Below are 20,363 nucleotides of genomic sequence, written 5' to 3'. Positions count from 1 at the left end.
AAAAACACACATGGCAGAGGAATTTGATGGCTTTGGGTTCAAATCTCAGTTCTGCCACTTACTCTGTAACTTTACATGTTATTTTCTCTCTGAGCCTTTGTTTTACTCATATATGTAAAAGGGGCTATTACCTTCCTCATAGGATAGTTTATAAGGATTAAAGAGATGCAACAATAAGGGACTAGCACAGTGCCAACACAGTTAAGTGCTTAAGAAATGTTAATTTCCCCTCCCTGTAAGGTCTGACGGAGTACACTGAAGGTACGTGTACTGCTTCTTTATATTCCCCACAGAGCTATGTAATCAGGTACTTGTTTAATTTGCTCAATGAATAAGTCACAACTTCCCTTTATGAATGATCATCATTCTTTGAAGGCATAGTAGGTGAAACATCAGACCTGTGTATGAGAAAATCCAGAATGCGACACACTTAGTTTCATCCAGGCAAAATCCGATTTTCCATGAAAGTATTAAAATTAGGAGTCATGTTATATATGTTATCACCATGAATAATATCAGCTAACACTCAGTGCCATTTACATGAATTACCTCATTTAATCTTTATACCCTGCCTTTGAGGTAAACACCACTATACCATTGTTAGCATCCCCTGGGATGTTAGATTAAAACTTAGATTAGTTAAATCATTTAATCATGGTCACAGAGCCAGTCAGAGGCAAAGCTTCCCAACTCCCAAGCCAATGTGCTTAACAGTACCTCAGTGATCTGTTCGTATGTCCGTCTCCTTGAGCCCAGACACAGCTTCCAGGTGCCTTACTCAGCACAGGGGCAGGCACCTCAAGGACACCTCACAAATGTGTGTGGGTTGATGGGCCTGATGGCAAGGAGTACTTAGAACTATACAGCTCAATATGACTCAGTTTAGCCAATTGAAGTTGTAGAAATCAGTATCCTAAAAGAACAAGATATTCTTGGGGCTCCAGATATTCTGGGTGGCTCAGTTGGTTGAGTGTCCAGCTTGGGCTCAGGTCATGATCTCTTGGTTCATGAGTTTGAGCCCCGCATCATGCTCTCTGCTGTCAGCATGGAGCCCACTTCAGATTCTCTCTCTCTTTCTCTCTCTTTGCACCTCCCATGCTCACACTCTCTCTCAAAAATAAATAAAAAACATTAAAAAAAAAAAAGACATTCTTTAGCAACGTTTTTCAGAACTGGAAATGTTAACATAACTGTTTTAGACTTTTTTTTTTTTTTAAGTTAAATATTGCCCAAACTCTTAAAGAAATGAAAAAAAAAAAAAATCAGGAATTTGCACCAGAAAAAGGTTTGGGTTTTCCCAAATTGGTACCCACCTCTATTAGAGATAACTACTGACACAGAGGTTGAATTATTCACTGAACTTTCTATTTCTCACTCTAAGTCAGACACCTCCTAGAGCCACAAGCACAGTTCTTGACACAAAGTAAATGTCTGATGAATGCATATGAATGAATGATGAGGATCTGCCAATTTCAATTCAAACCAATATAATTGCATAAAATATTGTATTAAAGCAAACATCTTCAGATTGGACAGATCTCAACTGAGGACTGTGGATTTCTAGGATAATACAGTGAAAGGAAGAATCTGGAGCCAGAGGACCTAGTCTGATGCTCAGCTCTGCCACTCACTAAGCCAGAGTCCTCACATGCAAATGGAATAATTGTATCTACCCTTCCTTTGTTATCAGAAAAAGTTTTCATTTTTTTTTTTTTTTTAAAGTTTGGTTATTTGAGAGGGAGAGAGTTCAAGTGGGAGAGGAGCAGAGAGACAGGAACAGAGTATCCAAAGGGTGCTCTGAACTGACAGCAGAGAGCTTGATGTGGGGCTCGAACTCATGAACTGCAAGGATCATGACCTGAGCCAAAGTCATACACTTTAACCAACTGAGCCACCCAGGTGCCCCCAGAAAAGTTTTCAAAATGAGACTTTTGCTTTTGTTTTCATGCAGTCAGTAAATCCTTGTTAATATAGACTCTATAAAATCTCATTAATTCAGATTTTACCTGAGGTTGACCTAAGAGTGCTAAAATATTCTGAAAGTAGAATAAAAAGAAAATGAATGACAAGATTTAACTAATTAATGAGAAAACTTTTTTTTTAATAAAATTTATTTTGAGGGAGGGAGAGGGAGAGAGAGAGAAAGAGAATGCGAGCAGGGGAGGGGCAGAGAAAGAGAGAGAGAGAGAGAGAGAGAGAGAGAGAGAGAGAGAGAATCCCAAACAGGATCTGCGTGCTAGTGCAGAGCCTGACATGGGGCTCAAACTCAAGAAACATGAGATCATGACCTGAGCCAAAGTCAAGACAGACACTTAACCGACTGAGCCACCCAGGTGCCCCAAGGAGAAAACTTTCTAAGAACTTAAAAACATCCAGCTCAGGTCATGATCTTGCAGTTTGTGAGTTTGAGCCCCGCGTCGGGCTCTGCGCTGACAGCTCAGAGCCTGAAGCCTGCTTCAGTTTCTGTGTCCCCCTTTCTCTCTCTGCCCCTTCCCCGCTCATACTCTTTCTCTCAAAAATGAACAAACGTTAAAAAAATTAAAAAAAAATAATTTAAAAAAAAAAACAAAAACATCCAGCTCATACTTGACAAAGCAATAATCTCACTTCTCCATTCAAAGGGAGGTCCCAAGGAGGACCATCAGGAGAACATATATAAGATAAAACAACTATGGTTTAAAATAATAAAACCAAAATGACATCATTTTGAATAATATGTAAGATTGACTTCTACAAATCAGATTTGTGTCCTGAGCCACCTGATATTAATTGTCAGAGCAGTTTGGGAAACATTTGGAGAATGGCCAAGAACTATGCTCAGTGAAATACTGAGCAATATTGAGCAATTAAATATAAATCAGACAAAGTCTGGTTCCTGTCCTCAAGAAGTCTATAGTCTAGTGAGAATTTAACTGACATTAAAGAAAAAAAAAAAGCATCTCACACTGAAAACCCCCTCTGCAGAGATGGCAGTAAGTAAAGACAAGTAATTTTCCTGGGCTTTTGCCCAGTACCCACTCCCATATTCAGAGAGCTGTCCATCTTTAAAAACTCCCTCCATGCCTATTCCACAAGGCACTTCTGAGGAGCAACTGAGAGCATGGATATTAAATAATCAGGTGCTATAGAGACTACCAGGGGAGTCAACCTGGTCCTAGGGTGGAATGGCCAGCCAGACTCCTAGGCCATTTCCACAGAAACAGGCATAGTCTACTGCTTCTGATTTCTGTGTGTCCTTAGGCCAGCTGGGGCACAAAGGAACCACCATTCAGTTATGTCATGTTCCCACTGCTCAATGGAGATGGACTTATGACATCCTAGCTGATGTGAAGAGTAGAAAAGTAGGGTCCATGATAGCTATGTGGCAGTTCAGGCCACTTCTGAGAATCTTAAGCCAAAACCCACTTGGTAGCTTTTTACATGCTTTAAATACTACATTTCTGGCAGTGATTACTTGGTTAACACATCAATGGCACAAGCAAAGAAGAAAAAATAGACAGATTTCATGAAAATTTAAAAATTTTGTGCATCAAAAGACACTATCTAAACAGAGTAAAAAGGCAACTTACAGAATGGGAGAAAATATTTGCAAATCATATATCTGAGAAATCAGTATCCAGAATATATAGAAAATTCCTAAAACTCAACAACAATACCTTTCAAAAAAGGACAAAGGACTTGAATAGACATTTCTCCAAAAATACACAAGTGACCAAAAACAACATGCAAAAATGCTTAACATCAGTAACTAGAAAAATCCAAGGGGCACTTAGGTGGCTCAGTTGGTTGAGCGACCAACTCTCAATTTTGGTTCAGGTCACGAACCCAGGGTTATGGGATTGAGCCCTGCATCAAGCTCCATGCTTAGCCTGAAGCCTGCTTGGAATTCTCTCTCCTCCCTCTCTGCACCTCCCCCTCTCACACTCATGCGTGCTCTCTCTCTCTCTCTCTCTCTAAAAAAACAAAAACGCATATACATATGGATGTCCATATATATCCATATATATGTACATATATATGGATATATATGGACATCCATATGGATATCCATATATATCCATATGGATATATATATAAGAAAAATCTAAATCAAAACTATGAAATACTACTTCATACCCATTAGGATAGCTACTATTAAAAAAACAAAAACAAAACAAAAAATCCACCAAACAGAAAATAACAAGTGTTGGTGAGGAGGTGAAGAAATTGAAACCTTTGTGCACTTTAGGATGGAAAGTATAATGGCACAGCTGCTATGGAAAACACTATGGCAGTTCCTCAAAAAGTTAACAACAGAATTACCATATGATCCAGCAATTATGCTTCTGGGTATATATATCCAAAAGAACTGAAAGCAGGGTCTTGAAGAGATATTTGTACACCCATGTTCCTATCTGCATTATTCCCAATAGCTAAAACATGAAAGCAACCCAAGTTTCCATCCACACATAAATAAATGGATAAACACAATGTGGTATATGCATACCATGGAGCATTATTCAGCCCTAAAAAGGAAAAAAATTCTGATACACACTACAACATGGATGAACCTTGAGCACATTATGCTAAGTGAAATAAACCAGTAGCAAAAAGACAAATACTGTAGTACTCCACTTATTTAAAAAAAAATTTAACGTTTTTTTTTTTTGAGAGACAAAGAGAGACAGAGTGCAAGCAAGGGAGGGGTATAGAGAGAGGGAGACACAGAATCTGAAGCAGGATCCAGGCTATGAGATGTCAGCATAGAGCCAGACAAGGGGCTTGAACTCACGGAGTGTGAGATCATGACCTGAGCTGAAGTTGGATGCTTAACCGATTGAGCCACCCAGGTGCCCCTGTAGTACTCCACTTATATGAGGTACTTAGAGTAGTCAAAATCATGGAGACAGAAAGAATTGTGGTTGCCAGGCATAGGTGAAAAAAGGGACTGACAAGCTACTGCTTAATGGGTATAGAGTTCCAGTTTTGCAAAATGAAGAATTCTGGAGATGGATAATGGCTGCACCACAATATGAAAGTACTTAATACCACTGAACTATACACTTAAAAATGGTTGGGATGATAAATTTTATGTTATGTGTATTTTATTACAATAAAAAAAATTGGAGGGGTGCCTGGGTGGCTCAGTCAGTTAAGCATCTGACTTCGGCTCAGGTCATTATCTTGTGGTTCGTGGGTTAGGTTCCCATGTTGGGTTCTGTGCTGACAGCTCAGACCCTGTAGCCTGCTTTGGATTCTGTGCCTCCCCCTCTCTTTGCCCCTCCGCCACTCACACTCTGTCTCTCTCTCAATCTCTCAAAAATAAACATCAAAAAAAAAGGTGGAAAAAAGATCCCTATATTTCCACAAAAGGTAATTTATTATACGATTCCCTTAACAGAAAATATCTACAATAGGGGTGCCTGGCTGGCTCAGTTGGTGGAGCATGACTTTTGATCTCAGGGTCGTGAATTCAAGCCCCATGATGGGTGTGGAGCCTACTTTAAAAAAATAAAATAAAAATGGGTGAATACTGTCTTTAAAAAAAAAGAGACAATATCTACAGAAGACAAATTCATAGAGACCAGAGTGGATTAGAAGTTACCAGGAACTAGGATGAGGGGCAAATGGGAGGTTATTGTTTAATGGGTATAGAGTTTCTGTTTGGGGTAATGATAAAGTTTTGGAAAGATAGTGATGATGGTTGCACAACATTGTGAATGTACTTAAATGCCACTGAATTGTACACTCAAAAATGGTTTTAAAATAGCAAATTCTGTGATGTATATTTTACCACAATAAAAGTTTTTAAAAAATAATCTGGGCTTCTTATTAGAAAGAAAACCAGATTTCCACTCACTAAAAACATGCTGATTAATTGTTGTATATATCATTATCTATACAATAAGATTTACTGACTTATTAAATAAATGAATGGTTAAGTAAATGTATCAGAAGCAATGCTTACCGAAAAGGCTGGCAAAAGCATGGAGACATTAACATTACAATGCTAACAGGAAAAAGCAAGCTATAGAACTATGTGCAGTGAATGATTCTAACCACTAAAAATGTACCCAGTGGAGGAGAAACAAGGAAATAAAGCAACTGTAACAAATGCTCTCTTAAGATAAGGAGCTAGAGATAATGGGGGGTGGGAAGAGAGGGAAGCTTCTCTGTAGTTTCCAAAATGTCTAAAATGAGTATATATTACTTTAACAATTAAACTTACTGTTTTGTATCCCTCACCCCAAAGAGTTTTAACCTAGAACTTCCTGATTGTTTCTAAAAACAAGTCCCGATGTTATTTGTCCTTTTTAAGGTACTGTGATACCAGTTAATAAGGGAAATAGGGCTTATTAAAAAACAAAATGTGGAGAATTTATTTAGGTTGAAAGAAACCTCTGTATTTCATACAGTCCTAATTCCTTGTTAAATAACCCTCACTTCTTTGCATAATAGCTCCAACCTGAGGCTGGACACTGGACAAAGAAAAATTTAATGGTGGTCAGCAGACACCCCCCACCCCCTGCTAACACCTGCAAAGATACCTCTCTAGAACCTCCTGACACAACACTGCATAATTCACTGTACAAAGTACAAAAAGACTGGTTCGAAGAAGTATTGAATAGAACTTATTATCAACACATTATCAATGTAGCTGATTACCAACTCTAATCTAATCAATACAATATTTCTTTTGACCTAGCTGGTCATGTCCTTTAATTTCTCTATTTTATCATCTGCCTAACTGCACTTCTCTCCACCACATTATTATTAAGAGTATGCATGGGGCACCTGGGTGGCTCAGTCGGTTAAGCCTCAGACTTCGGCTCAGGTCATGGTCTTGCGGTTCATGAGTTCAAGCCCCACATCCCCACTGGAGCTTGTTTTGGATTCTGGGTCTCCCTGTCTCTCTCTCTGCCCTCCCTCCCTTGCTCACACTCTGTCTCTCTCAAAAATGAACATAAAAAAAATTTTTTTAAAGAGTATGTTTAATATCTCCAGAGATAATTTGTCTAGTACCTACTCCAGCGACCTGCTTCTCTAAGCTTTTCCCTAAGATCTTGTTTTCTACCCAACTTCACCAACCCACTTCTGTGGCCATTCTCTAAAATTTGTCATTAACTATTACTGGACTTTTTTTTTTTTTTTAAACGTTTATTCATTATTGAGAGACAGAGCAAGACAGAGCATGAGTATGGGAGGGGCAGAGAGAGGAGGAGACACAGAATCTGAAGCAGGCTCCAGGCTCTGAGCAAGCAGTCAGCACAGAGCCTGATGTGGGGCTCGAACTCACACACGAGATCATGACCTGAGCCAAAGTCGGATGCTTAACCGACTGAGCCACCCAGGTGCCCCAACTATTACTGGACTTTTAAAACATGTATTTCAGGGGCACCTGGCTGGCTCAGTCAGTAGTGCATACGACTCTTGATTTCTTGATTTCATAAGTTCAAGCCCCGTGTTGGGCATAGAGCCTACTTAATTAAAAACAACAACAAAACATGTATTTCAGTAGTTTCATCATCTGACCACCACTTTCTAAATTCCAGCAAATTTCCTCCTCCTACTATTCAGTTTGATAAAACTTCAAATAACTGGGATGGCCAGTTCATTAACTTTACCCTTTACTGTATATCAAGACTCTTCAAGTCCTTACTTCCCTTTTATCTTATTTAGATCTCATGGTCCATCCTTTTATCCATATGCATACCTCCATAATTTCCTTCCTCTCCCTTAGTTTCCATCAAAGAACTTACTTTAAAAAATGTAAACCTAATGGGGCGCCTGGGTGGCGCAGTCGGTTAAGCGTCCGACTTCAGCCAGGTCACGATCTCGCGGTCCGTGAGTTCGAGCCCCGCGTCAGGCTCTGGGCTGATGGCTCGGAGCCTGGAGCCTGTTTCCGATTCTGTGTCTCCCTCTCTCTCTGCCCCTCCCCCGTTCATGCTCTGTCTCTCTCTGTCCCAAAAATAAATAAAAAAAAAACGTTGGGAAAAAAAAAAAAATTAAAAAAAAAAAAAATGTAAACCTAAAATGTAAACCTAAAAAACAAACAAAAAAACCAAAAACCAAAAGCCAAAAAACCAAAAAAAAAAAAACCCCAAAAAACCAAAACAACAACAACAAAATGTAAACCACCTAAAATCATTGTTGCACTATATGCTAACTAACTTGGAAATGAATTACAGAAAAAATAAATAAAAATTAGAAATAAACTTTATTATCACAACCATTAAAAAAAAATGTAAACCAGCAAAATAATGCCTTCCTACTTATTGACACATTAAAAAAACTGAATATGTCCACACAAGGAAGAAGGAGATTTGGTGCAAATCACTTTACTGTGAATTTATGACCTCAAAAGACCCCTTGCAATTTCCAGCAATCCTTCCATAGTTTCAGAGTCAATCTAACTTATCAGTCTGTGAGGGCTGTTTCATAACTTTTTACTCCTTCAATTACAAATGGCCCCTACCTTCTCTTCACCTTCACTAATGACCATCCTTATTATTTCACTGAAAAAAATAAAAACACAATCTGCCTTATCTTCCTACTTCCAAATAGGACAACCTGGCTGTCTGTAGGCCTATATTCTTTTTTCTCTCTTTATTACCATGCATGAACTATCTCTGCTCTTAACTAAGGCTAAAGTTTCCAACCATACCATGGATTACATTTCCTCTCACCTGTTCAAGATATTTGCTCCCCAGAATATGTTTTGCATCTTCAAAGTTTGGTCCTTGGCTAAATCTTTTCTTACTTCTAAATCAGTAAGAAAGATCTGTGCTATCTATACTGTAATGTCTCCCATTTAAATTTCTACATACTCTATTAAAATACTGTTAAATTGAGTGAATGACTAAATTAATGTTTTTCAGGAATATGTCTCTATTTGGTTCCTAATTGTGAGGATAACCATATCTCATTCCTCATCCCCCAGTTCTTCTACTCTCCTTTCACAGACCAACTAATCTCTGGAAAAGGAAACATATAGTTTCTAAACTTTCAGTCCTCTAATGCTAGGAAAGCTCCTAATATGGTATTAAGCCTGAAGTAAAGAAGGAATAGTGCATATTAGTCTTCTTGAACGGTCCCCTTTTAGTTGAATGTAAAGATTTTGCATTTTGGACTATATTTTTTTACTATGGACACAAATTCTACCAACAAATAAAATGCCTGAGGATAACATAGACAATCCTTGCTTGGCACAGTAGTGCACACAATAAAAATGCAAGCTGAAGCTATAAAAAATGATCATGGGGCGCCTGGGTGGCTCGGTCGGTTAAGCGTCCGACTTCGGCTCAGGTCACGATCTCGCGGTCCGTGAGTTCGAGCCCCGCATCGGGCTCGGTGCTGACAGCTCAGAGCCTGGAGCCTGTTTCGGATTCCGTGCCTCCCTCTCTCTCTGACCCTCCCCCGTTCATGCTCTGTCTCTCTCTGTCTCAAAAATAAATAAACGTTAAAAAAAAAATTAAAAATAAAAAATAAAAAAAAAATGATCATAATAATAAATGGGAAAAAAATCACAATTGTCCATGAATTTAAAAATTTTTATCACATTAAAAACACTCTTACTATTGGTACACATGTACAGTGAGGTGAAAAAGTAAAATTAATACTCATTTAGTTTACTGTAGCAAAATATTAGAAGCATTGAAAATTAAAATTTTTTTCTTTGTAAAAACTTGTATTTTTGAAAATATTTTTAAAGTTTATTTATTTTCAAGTTTATTTATTTTGAAAGAGAGAGAGAACAAATAGGGCAAGGGGGAGAGAGAGGAGAGAGAATCCCAAGCAGGCACCATACTGTGAGCACAGAGCTTGATGTGGGGTTCAATCCTATGTACCATGAGATCATGACCTGAGCCAAAATCGATACTTAACTGACTGAGCCACCCAGGTGCCCCTATTTTATTCTGAGAGAGAGAGGGCATGCACACACATGGGAGGGACAGAAAGAGGGAGAGACAGAGAATCCCAAGCAGGCTCCACACTGTTAGCATGGAGCCCAATGTGGGGCTCGAACTCACGAAGTACGAGATCATGACCTGAGCTGAAATTAGAGTCGGACACTTAACTGACTGAGCCACCCAGGTGCCCCATCTTGTAAAAACTTTTTCAAAATTACTGTTTTATTCTTAATTATATGTTTAAGATGATCTGGTTATATAGCCAAATGCTTTGGGGTCAAAAGAGGCATGGGTGCACTGGTAGCTCTGCCACCAATATCACAAGTCCAGGGTATCCCAAACTGCCACTGACTCCTCTACTCCCTGTCTGTGACCAGACAACCATGAGAGTAGCTCCCAGGTGGCAGGATCTCCTAGTGGTCTTATCATATTTTGAATAATACTGTAGGACCTCTTTTACTTGACCATGGCCACCCCAGCTCTGCCAAGATCAGCAGGAGTAGTTGGGGTTGAACAAGCTCTGAATGGTCAGCAGTTTCAAAGGGGCAATTACTCTGTGCTTCAGCATGTCCAAATCCAACTCCATTCAGATCAGGGCGTTATTGGCATTGCCTCAGAGTTTGCAGTTCAGCTCACTCTACGTTACTTCAAGGGGCTTCAAGGAATCTGCAAAGTCTTTGAATACTTACATGCAAAATTGTGCATGGTGACAAATTACGCAATTACAAAATGGGCAAAGGATCTGAAAAGACATTTCACTGAAGAAGATGGCCAATATGCACATGATGCATATTGCACATGCACACAGATGGCCAATATGCACATGAAAAGATGTTCAATATCATCAGTCATTAGAAAAATGAAAATAAAAACTTCAACGAGATGCCACTTCACAACCACTAGGGTGGATATAACAACAACAACAACAACAACAACAACAACAACAAAGGACAAGAAAATTGTTGAAGAGGATGTGGAGAAAATGGAACCCTCACATATTCCTAATGAGAATATAAAATGGTGCAGCTGCTATGGAAAACAGTTTGGCAGTTTCTCAAAAAGTTAAACATAGAGTTGCCATATGATCCAGCAATTCCACTCCCAGGTATACACATCTAGGAGAACTGAAATTATGTTCAAATGAAAATTTGCACATGAATGTGCAGCGTTGGTCATAATAACCAAAAGGAAGAAACAACCTAAATGTTAATTAATTGATGATAAGCAAAATGTGGTATAACCATACAACAAAATATTATTCATTAATAAAAAGTAAAGAAGTACTGATATAAAACACAACATGGATGAACCTTATGAAAACATTATGCTTAATCAAAGAAGCCAGACACAAAAGGCCACATATTGTAAAAAGGTCACATACTGTGTGAATCTATACTAATGGTTGCCAGGGGTGGGAAGAGGGGAGAATAAGGAGTGATTGTTACATGTACAGGTTTTCTCTTGGGAGACATGAAAACGCTCTGGGTTTAAAATAGTTGTGATGGTTGCACAACCTTGTGAACATACTAAAAACTACTGAACTCTTTAAAATGGTGAATTTTATGGGGCACCTGGGTGCCTCAGCAGGTTAAACGTCTGACTCTTGATTTCAGCTCAGGTCATGGTCTCACAGTTGTGAGATCAAGCCCTGTGTTGGGTTCTGCACTATCAGTACAGAGTCTGCCTGGGATTCTCTCTCCCTCTCTCTGCTCCTCCCCCACTCTCACATGCACATTCTCTCTCTCTCTCTCTCTCTCTCTCTCTCTCTCTCTCTCTCAAAATAAATAGATAAACAAACACTTAAAATGGTGGATTTTATAATGTATGAATTCTGTTTCAGAGTTAATTGAAAGACATTCTACAAAATAATTGGCCAGTCCTCTTCAAAAGTTTATCGTCATGAAAGACAAAAAAAGACTGAGGAACTGTCTCAGATTGTTGGATATTAAGAAGCCTTGACAACTTGGGAATGCAAACTGGTGCAGCCACTCTGGAAAACAGTATGGAGGTTCCTCAAAAAATTAAAAATAGAACTACCCTATGACCCAGCAATTGCACTACTAGATATTTATCCAAGGGATACAGGTATGCTGTTTCAAAGGGGTACATGTACCCCAATGTTTACAGCAGCACTATCGACAATAGCCAAAGTACAGAACGAGCCCAAATGTCAATCAACGGATGAATGGATAAAGAAGATGTGGTATATATATACAATGGAGTATTATCCAGCAATCAAAAAGAATGAAATCTTGCCATGGATAGAATTAGAGGGTATTATGCTAAGCAAAATTAATCGGAGAAAGACAAATATTATATGACTTCAATCACATGAGGACTTTAAGATACAAAACAGATGGACATACAGGAAGGGAAGCAAAAATAATATAAAAACAGGGAAGGAGACAAAACATAAGAGACTCTTAAATATGGAGAACAAACAGAGGGTTGCAGGAGGGGTTGAGGGAGGAGGGACAGGCTAAATGGGTAAGGGCATTAAGGAATCTACTCCTGAAATCTCTGTTGCACCATATGCTAACTAACTAAAAAAAAAAAGAAGAAGACTTGACAACTAAATGCAATGTGGGAAACTGGATTGGGTACTGGAACAGAAAAAGGACATTAGTAGGACAAATGGCTAAATCTGAATAAAGTCTACAGATTCGTTAGTACTAGTACTGAATTAATGTTAAATTTCTTATTTAGATATTTTAAACACAGTTCTGTAAAATGTTAACGTTAGGGAAAGTTGAGTGAGAAGTATACAAGAAGTTTGTGTATTATTTTTCCAAGTCTAAAATTATTTCAAAATAAAAAAGTTGAAAAAATGGGGGCGCCTGGGTGGCTCAGTCAGTTGAGTGTCTGACTTCAGCTCAGGTCATGATCTCATGGTTCGTGGGTTCAAGCCCCACGTCAGGCTCTGTGCTCAGAGCCTGGAGCCTGCTTTGGATTCTGTGCCTCCCCCTCTCTTTGCCCCTCCCCCACTCACACTGTGTCTCTCTCTCTCTCTCTTTCAAAAATAAATAAATATTTTAAAAAAATTTTTTAAGTTAAAAAAATTAACACGGTGTAAGTCAGGGGCTAGCAAATTTTTTTCTGTAAACGCCATATAATAAATATTTTAGACTTTGTGAACCATATGGTCTATGGGCAACTACTCAACTCTTCTGTCAAAGACAATCTGTAAATTAATGGGTGTGGCTGTGTTCCAATAAAATCTTATAGTTTTAATTTTCCTTTAATTTTCACATATCACAAAATGTCCTTTTTTTTTAATGTTTATTTTTGAGAGAAAGAGGGACAGTGTGAGTGGGGGAGGGGCAGAGATGGGGAGACAGAGAATCAGAAGTGGGTTCCACTCTGATAGCAGAGAGCCTTGAGTGGGACTCGAACTCACGAACTGGGAGACCATGACCTGAGCCAAAGTCAGACACTTGATCAGTTCAGCCACCCAGGTGCCCTGAAAATATCATTCTTCTTTGGATTTATTCTCCACCATTTAAAAATATAAACTTCATCCCTACCTCACATGCCATCCAAAAACAGACAATGGAGCAAGATTTGGCCCATAGGCCATAAAACGCAGACTCTCTAGGTCAGAATTTGCCAAAGTTAGGGGCACCTGGCTGGCTCACTCGGAAGAGCATGCAACTCTTGATCTTGGGGTCATGAGTTCAAGCCCCATGTTGGGTGTAGAGATTACTTAAATAAACTTAAAAAAAAAAAAAAGTATTTGCCAATGTGTGCTTCAATTAAAAAAAAAAACAGTGTTTTAGGGGTGCCTGAGTGACTCAGTCAGCTAAGCATCTGACTTTGGCTCAGGTCATGATTTCACAGTTCATGGGTTCGAGGGTTTGTGCTGACAGCAAGAAGCCTGCTTTAGATTCTCTGTCTCCCTCTCTCTCTGCTCCTCCTGGGCGTGCGCTCTCTCTCTCAAAAATAAATAAACATTAAAAAAAAGTGCTTTACATCAATTAAGTTTGGCGACAGTACATTAAACAAGATTAGACATGTTTCTTTATTACAGGATATCTCAGTGCCTTTAATGTGGTACTATACACTGAGAAGTTCCAAGAAAAGATAATGATATACAGCATTTTCCAAATTTATTTTTACTATAGAACACTTTTTTTCAGAGGCATGTCTTAAGACTAGTGGCCTGAAGAACACACTTTGGAAATGCCAGTTTAGGTGCTTTTTGAAAAGGAAATTTTCAGATTAAGAAGTGTTAAAGACATCACCAAATTACAATCATTTTACCCACCACCTGGATAATATCTGAAAAAGCATTCACATCCTTTTTTTTTAATCCTAGGAAACACAAGCAAAGCAGGAAGGTGAACACAAGCAGGAAGTCTTGGCTCAAACCCAAACTATTTTGGGGGGTGGAAAGGATGTGAGCAGAATTGGGTCATAATATGGAATCTTTGTTCCACAGGGCAATGTAAGCATTCCTACAGGTTTTGAAAAAGTTATCTGCTTGGAGTTTTCCTATCCACAGAATAGGAACTTTGACATTTGATTAGAAAGCTGAAAGATATGCTAGGAGCATTATCTGTAGTTTATGTTAGTGAGGATGAACTGGCAAGTCATGTCCCTAAGAGGACTGGCTTTAAATGCTGGATGAAAAGTTGGCTGACAGATTGCAAAAATTCTCTCATTAGACACAACAGCTATACAACACATTGCTGGAGAGAGGATTAAAGAGGGATTTACATCCCAGGGAGGAAAGGCTGGCCTGAACAACCCTGAGGGCCCTTCTGATCAAGGGTCCTCAATTCCATGATCTTCAAAGAGTTCACTGGTTTCTACTGATCAAACACAAAGTCTTTAGCAGCACTTCCAAGTTATTCTAAGAACATAAGCTACATACCAATAGGGTGGGGAATCTCCTTAGTTATTCAACAATAATGGGCCATTCCAAAGTCCTTGAAAAGAAGGATAGTGCACAGGACAACCAGGAACAGACTGCATTAATTCAAACCCACTGGCCTTCTAGAAAATGTAGGCTGGTGGGGATGGAGGTGTCAAGAAGAGAGGTCAGAAAAAGGAAGTCAATCAGCACCAGAAAGATTCAAAATAGTTATTCAGAATCACACATTTCAAATTGCAAAAGACTGCCATCTAATACCTATATACCTCCTTCAACAGGGAGTTCATTACCTTTGAAGGCAATCCATTCCATTGCTGGTCATCTCTGACCAGCATTAAGTTCTTCTATTAAGTCAAAACCTTCTCTTCCTGTAGAATCCACTTATTGGTCCTAGTCTGCCTCTTTCAACCCCAAAGATAAAAGTGGAAGCGCTCTTAACCATAACAATTCCCCGCCCTCCCCCTTTAAAGACAGTTTCCTTCCACTGCTCTCTTTTCTGGGCTAAACATCCCATCTTTCAAAGATCCGGAACCGGCTCCAGCTGCTTCAAACCAAAGAATGGATAACTAGTTCCCACAGCAGGAAAGCACTTAAAATCAGTGGGCTTCAAACATCAGTATGTACAGAACCCCTGAGATGTACGTTCAAAACGCAGTTTCCCAGGTTCCAACCCAGATTCTAATTCAGAGGTCTTATCTGAGTCTGAATGCAGATGAATGCATTCAGAGTCTAAATGCAAGTAACCTGCATTGTAAAGCATGTTCCCAGGGCATTTCAAAGCAGTGTAAGAACCATATTTTGACAAACACTGCCCTGTTTTACAAATGAGGAAACTGAGGGGCGCCTGGGTGGCTCAGTCGGTTGAGTGTCTGACTCAGATCATGATCTCGTGCGGTTCGTGAGTTCGAGCCCCGCTTCGGGCTCTGTGCTGACAGCTCAGAGCCTGGAGCCTGCTTCAGATTCTGTGTCCCCCTCTCTCTCCGCCCCACCCCTGCTTGTGCTCTGTCTCTGTCTTTAAAAAATGAATAAACATAAAAAAAAAATGAGGAAACTGAGGCCCAATAAAGGGAATGGATTGGGTCCATAGCGCACAATTAAAGTGGCTAAGTCTCTAATCGGCTCCCTTACTGCCAAGCCCAACTCTGTCCCCCACGATTCCCGGCCTTGGCCTCTCCACTCGAGGTAAAATCATTACAAGCACATCCATCTGAGAGAGGCGGCCTCAGGCCAGAGCCAAAGAGTTAGAATGAGTCCCTGTCTGGAAAGGAGAGCTTGTGGGAGCCATTTCCCTTCTCGTGGCCTCAGTTTCCCAAACTGTAATCACAGGACGGTAGAACACAACGCCAGCTCGAGCTCTCTTCTGGGGCGGAGGGCGCGGGGCAGAGCCGAGGTTGTTGTCTCTGCGCCGCTCGGGCAGGTGTCTCAACCCGTGGGCCCGGTAAAGGCAGAAACCCTGCCCGCGTCTCTCAACCTCGACGGCCCGTACGCTGCCACCCTAGCCCATCATGTACCTACCTCTATTCAATTAATGCCTCTGAGGACACCCCAGCGTATCCATCCGTCGCCCGCCCCGCCAGTCTTTCCGTTCAGGCTGTCGGATAAAACCTGCAATTCCCTCCTACGCGGACTCCGGTCACCTGACACAGGGCCGCCCCTCTCCGAGGGACTTCCGGCTACAACCGGAAGAGGTTGTTCCGCCGCGCTGTTCTCCGCTCCAGCCGGCTCTAAGGTTCCGCCTGAGGGCAGGAAGCGGAGAAACAGAGACCCGCCCCCTTTCAAAGAACCTGAGTCCGGGCAGGGAAAGTACCAGATAAGCTTGAAACATCTTTTTACACCAGAATGTAAGGATAATGGGCATCAGAATGATGGGAGCATGTCAAAGGACACGGGAGCTAACTTGAAGGAGCTACCACTGGCTCCTTCACACACAAACTAGCTGTTTGAGCATCAAAGTAACATGTTAGTGACAGAGTATAACTAATTGAATAAAATGGTAACCCATGAATCTTTACTGATATAAATAAGGAAGTAAATAAATAAATAGGGAGAATGAAAAATTCCCTTTTTTTTAAGATGTAGTTAGAAAATCAATTATGAATGATAAAAATAGAAGACGAATTATTTACACAGTAAAAGTGTCTCTCATAAATTACTTACTGACTACAAAAGGAAAATGGTAATTTTACAGAGGTATAACCTCGAAAAACAAGTGAATCAAAAATGATCAAAGTTAACATTACCAATTATAGGTCAAGTAACGATCTTGTGTCTCCCAATGAGATGCACTGAGAAAGACACAACATCTCTAATGTGATATTTCTGTCAAAAATGCATAACCCAAATCTCATGAGGAAGCATGACATAAACCCAAATCGAGGGCACTCTACAAAATAACTGTCAGTATTATGAAAGGCAGAGAAAGGCTCAGGAACTATCCTGGTTTGAAAAAGATTGAAGAGACATGACAACAAGATGTAGTATGTGATTGGATTCTGGACTGGGAAAACAAGGAGCAGAATAGGTGTAATGTACCATACTGGGACAAGTGACAAATTTGAATATGGATGTGGACTAGCTCTTAATGCATATTGTATCAACATTAAATTTTCTAAATTTGATTACTGTATTGTAGTTAAGAGAATGTCCTTGTTCTTAGGAAATATTCACTGAAGTATTTAGGGATAAAAGGGCACACTGTCTCCAACTTAATTTCAAATTATTCAGAGAAACGTGTGTGTGTGTGTGTGTGTGTGTGTGTGTGTGTGTGTGTGTATTTGGGGGGGATGATTAAGCAAATAAAGCAAATATAAACAAGTAGTGAATCTAGGTAAAGGGTACATGGGAGTTCCTTATGTTCTTTTTACAATGATACAAAAATTAAAATTTATCCTCCAAATGGAGGCAGTTCCTGTGTTTTAGCCAATTTACTTATTTATTTATCCAACATTTGTGTATGTGCTAGGCACTGGTGATATAGTAAGAGACAAGATCTTTGCTTTAATGCCTAGTGGGAAGAATATCAAACATGATCACAAAGCTAATGGAGTACTTATCCTGAAAATAACAATAGCTAACATTTGCTGAGCTGAAGTAAGCACACTCCACACAACAGTTCATTTGACCCTCATAGCAGTCCTTTGAATGATTTTGATGATTATCTCCATTTTACAAAAGGGTAAAGAAAAACTTTTTAAAGTTTACAGAATTTTATCATTTAATTAAAAATTTCCAAATCACATACTGATAAGTGGTGGAGATGCGATTTGCTCCCAGGCAGTTGTTCTCTGGAATTCTTGACATGTTCATTGTTTCATTAATTCAGCAAACATTTATTAACTGCCTACAATGATCCCAGGGACTGTATTAGAGGTTGAGTCTGAGTAGGTGGTGAAGGTAGTAGATGAAATAAGTGCATAGATGAAATTCCTCATCTGCTAGTCTTCTTTTCAGGTTTCCTGTGGAAACACAGGAGATGTTTCCAGTCACACAAACCTGGATCTGAGTTCAGGCTCTGAGAAAAAGAAAAGCAATCTCTGATATCTAGGAGCTGGCCTGGCACTCACAGGTAGGTCTTGGTGTTCTCCTGTTGAACATACTCCCTGCCCCCAAAGTATTTAACACAAGCTCAAATCCTAAATGTCCTTTCTAACACTCTGGTACTGAGATGTCCCATCATTTCTCCTGATTCACATCCCCTGCTTTGCTGCAACAAGTAATAAACCTAGCCTGTCCAGCCACAGGTGTGTTCTTGGTGGTCTTTGATTGGAGGGCATTTAAAGTCCCCATGCTTACTAGCTATGTGACTATAGACCAGCAGTTTCACTTACAGAAGCCTCCATTTCCTCATCTTTTTAATGTAGAAATTTGTTTCTACCACAAATGGTTGTTGTGAGGATATAGAACAGGCTTAGCACTGAATAAGCTCTCAGTATACTTTTAAAAATTCCTGGGGCGCCTGGATGGCGCAGTCGGTTAAGCGTCCGACTTCAGCCAGGTCACGATCTCGCGGTCCGTGAGTTCGAGCCCCGCGTCAGGCTCTGGGCTGATGGCTCGGAGCCTGGAGCCTGTTTCCGATTCTGTGTCTCCCTCTCTCTCTGCCCCTCCCCCGTTCATGCTCTGTCTCTCTCTGTCCCAAAAATAAATAAAAAACGTTGAAAAAAAAAATTCCTGCTTGAGCTATCTCCTTTGAAAAAGTCACCAAGTACCATCATTATGAAAAAGACATTGAAGCATTAGCTTCAGTTAAGACAAACTCATTGATTATATTCTCCTTTGCTGTATTTGTTGGGCTCATCAGGCAGACTTAAAGGCAAGAGTTCAACTTTTCCTTTGTCAGAAATCAGGTCATCCTCATGGTCTCTTCTTGAAAGCAATAATCACATTCCTGAAACTTTAATGTTAGGGAACCAGCACTGTTTATTTCTTCATGCTCTTGTTATTAAAGATGTTCCCAAGAAATAACAGAGTTGGAGCTACCAAACTTAGAAACACTTCAACTTCAAAAATATATCGAGTAATATCTTCTCTATTTTAGCACACTAAGGCACTTATGGACCATAAAAGCACTGTTGGTGATGTTTGCATTTATCCTGCTAGGACCCAGCCTGGATTTCATATTATTTAATGCTTACAACAAATTATGCTGAATAAAAAATATTCATTCAGTGGGAAAGAATAAAATAAATAGAAATGTTCTGATTTCTTCCTCTGCTTGCTCTGAGGATCCCAACGGTTCTCATTTTAATAGCTCTAACATTTCTCCTGCCCCATCCCCTCCTCTCCCCTTACCCTTCTAATACTAACACTAATATTAATACTAATACTAGCAGCTAATATTTGTTGAATGTTTATTGATGTGCTACACATTATGCTAAGGGTTTTGTGCAATTTAATCCTCACCTTCAAATTGTGAAGTAATACTATATATGAGGAGCTAGAGGCCCAGAGAAGTTAAGCAATATACCCAATGCCATACAACTGGTAAGACTCAAGCTCAAGATTAGACTCTGCCTACAAAACCTGCTCCTGTTGAAATGCTGCCTTACCACCCAGGGCCAGAGAGTAGGGTCTGTGAAGGGATGGAAGGAGGGGTGGGCTGGGAAGGAAGAAAAAGGTCGGGGGGGGGATGGTAATCCATGCAGAGGCATTCAGATCTTCTCCAGAGTACAAGGGGGAGAGGTGGAGGTTAGGAGTATAAGACAAATAGGAGGCCAGTGTAGAGTCTCAGAGGGATCAGGAACCTCAGTCAAGGAGTTTGGGGGCCAGGAAGGTTGAATGGTGGGGAAAAAAAAAGTAATTAGGTGGGAGAAAGCTGTGATTAAGGACTTGAGGCCTCAGGTGTATATCTGCCAGGTGAGGAGAAGCCAAGAGTCTGGTACCTTCTGGCTTATTTGATCTGTTGAGGCTCATAGGTCCTTGCTCTTCTCTGAGCCTGTTTTTTCTTCTGTTCAGTGCAGGGAGAGAAAATTTCAGGATCCTAGGAACCAGCCCAGTTCTGTTAAGGTAGCATCACTTTTTCCTCCAGTCTCCTCACATGACATAGGGAAGAATGTTCCCTGGGCACGGCACATCACCCACCCTCATCCCAGGTTGGGGTCAGT

The 20,363-nt window shown here is 40.0% G+C and overlaps 1 protein-coding gene and 1 long non-coding RNA gene across 2 annotated transcripts in view; one reads left to right on the top strand and one right to left on the bottom strand.

Moving 5' to 3' along the window:
• RNF185 (ring finger protein 185) overlaps positions 1-16,366 on the bottom strand; it is a 37,458-nt gene extending 21,092 nt beyond the window's left edge. The window contains exon 1 of the mRNA XM_049619035.1: positions 16,279-16,366. The gene's annotated coding sequence lies outside the window, so the exon portion shown is untranslated. The remainder of the gene's footprint in view (positions 1-16,278) is intronic.
• A 43-nt stretch (positions 16,367-16,409) lies between these two features.
• Positions 16,410-19,372, top strand: LOC125913976 (uncharacterized). Its single transcript, XR_007455171.1, has 3 exons — positions 16,410-16,604; positions 18,214-18,328; positions 19,298-19,372. It is a non-coding gene; the product is annotated as an uncharacterized LOC125913976 (long non-coding RNA).
• Positions 19,373-20,363: the final 991 nt, after the last annotated feature.

The sequence above is a fragment of the Panthera uncia genome (genome assembly GCF_023721935.1).
Source record: "Panthera uncia isolate 11264 chromosome D3 unlocalized genomic scaffold, Puncia_PCG_1.0 HiC_scaffold_8, whole genome shotgun sequence".
Taxonomy (NCBI): domain Eukaryota; kingdom Metazoa; phylum Chordata; class Mammalia; order Carnivora; family Felidae; genus Panthera; species Panthera uncia.
This window is presented reverse-complemented; position numbering and strand designations above follow the sequence as displayed.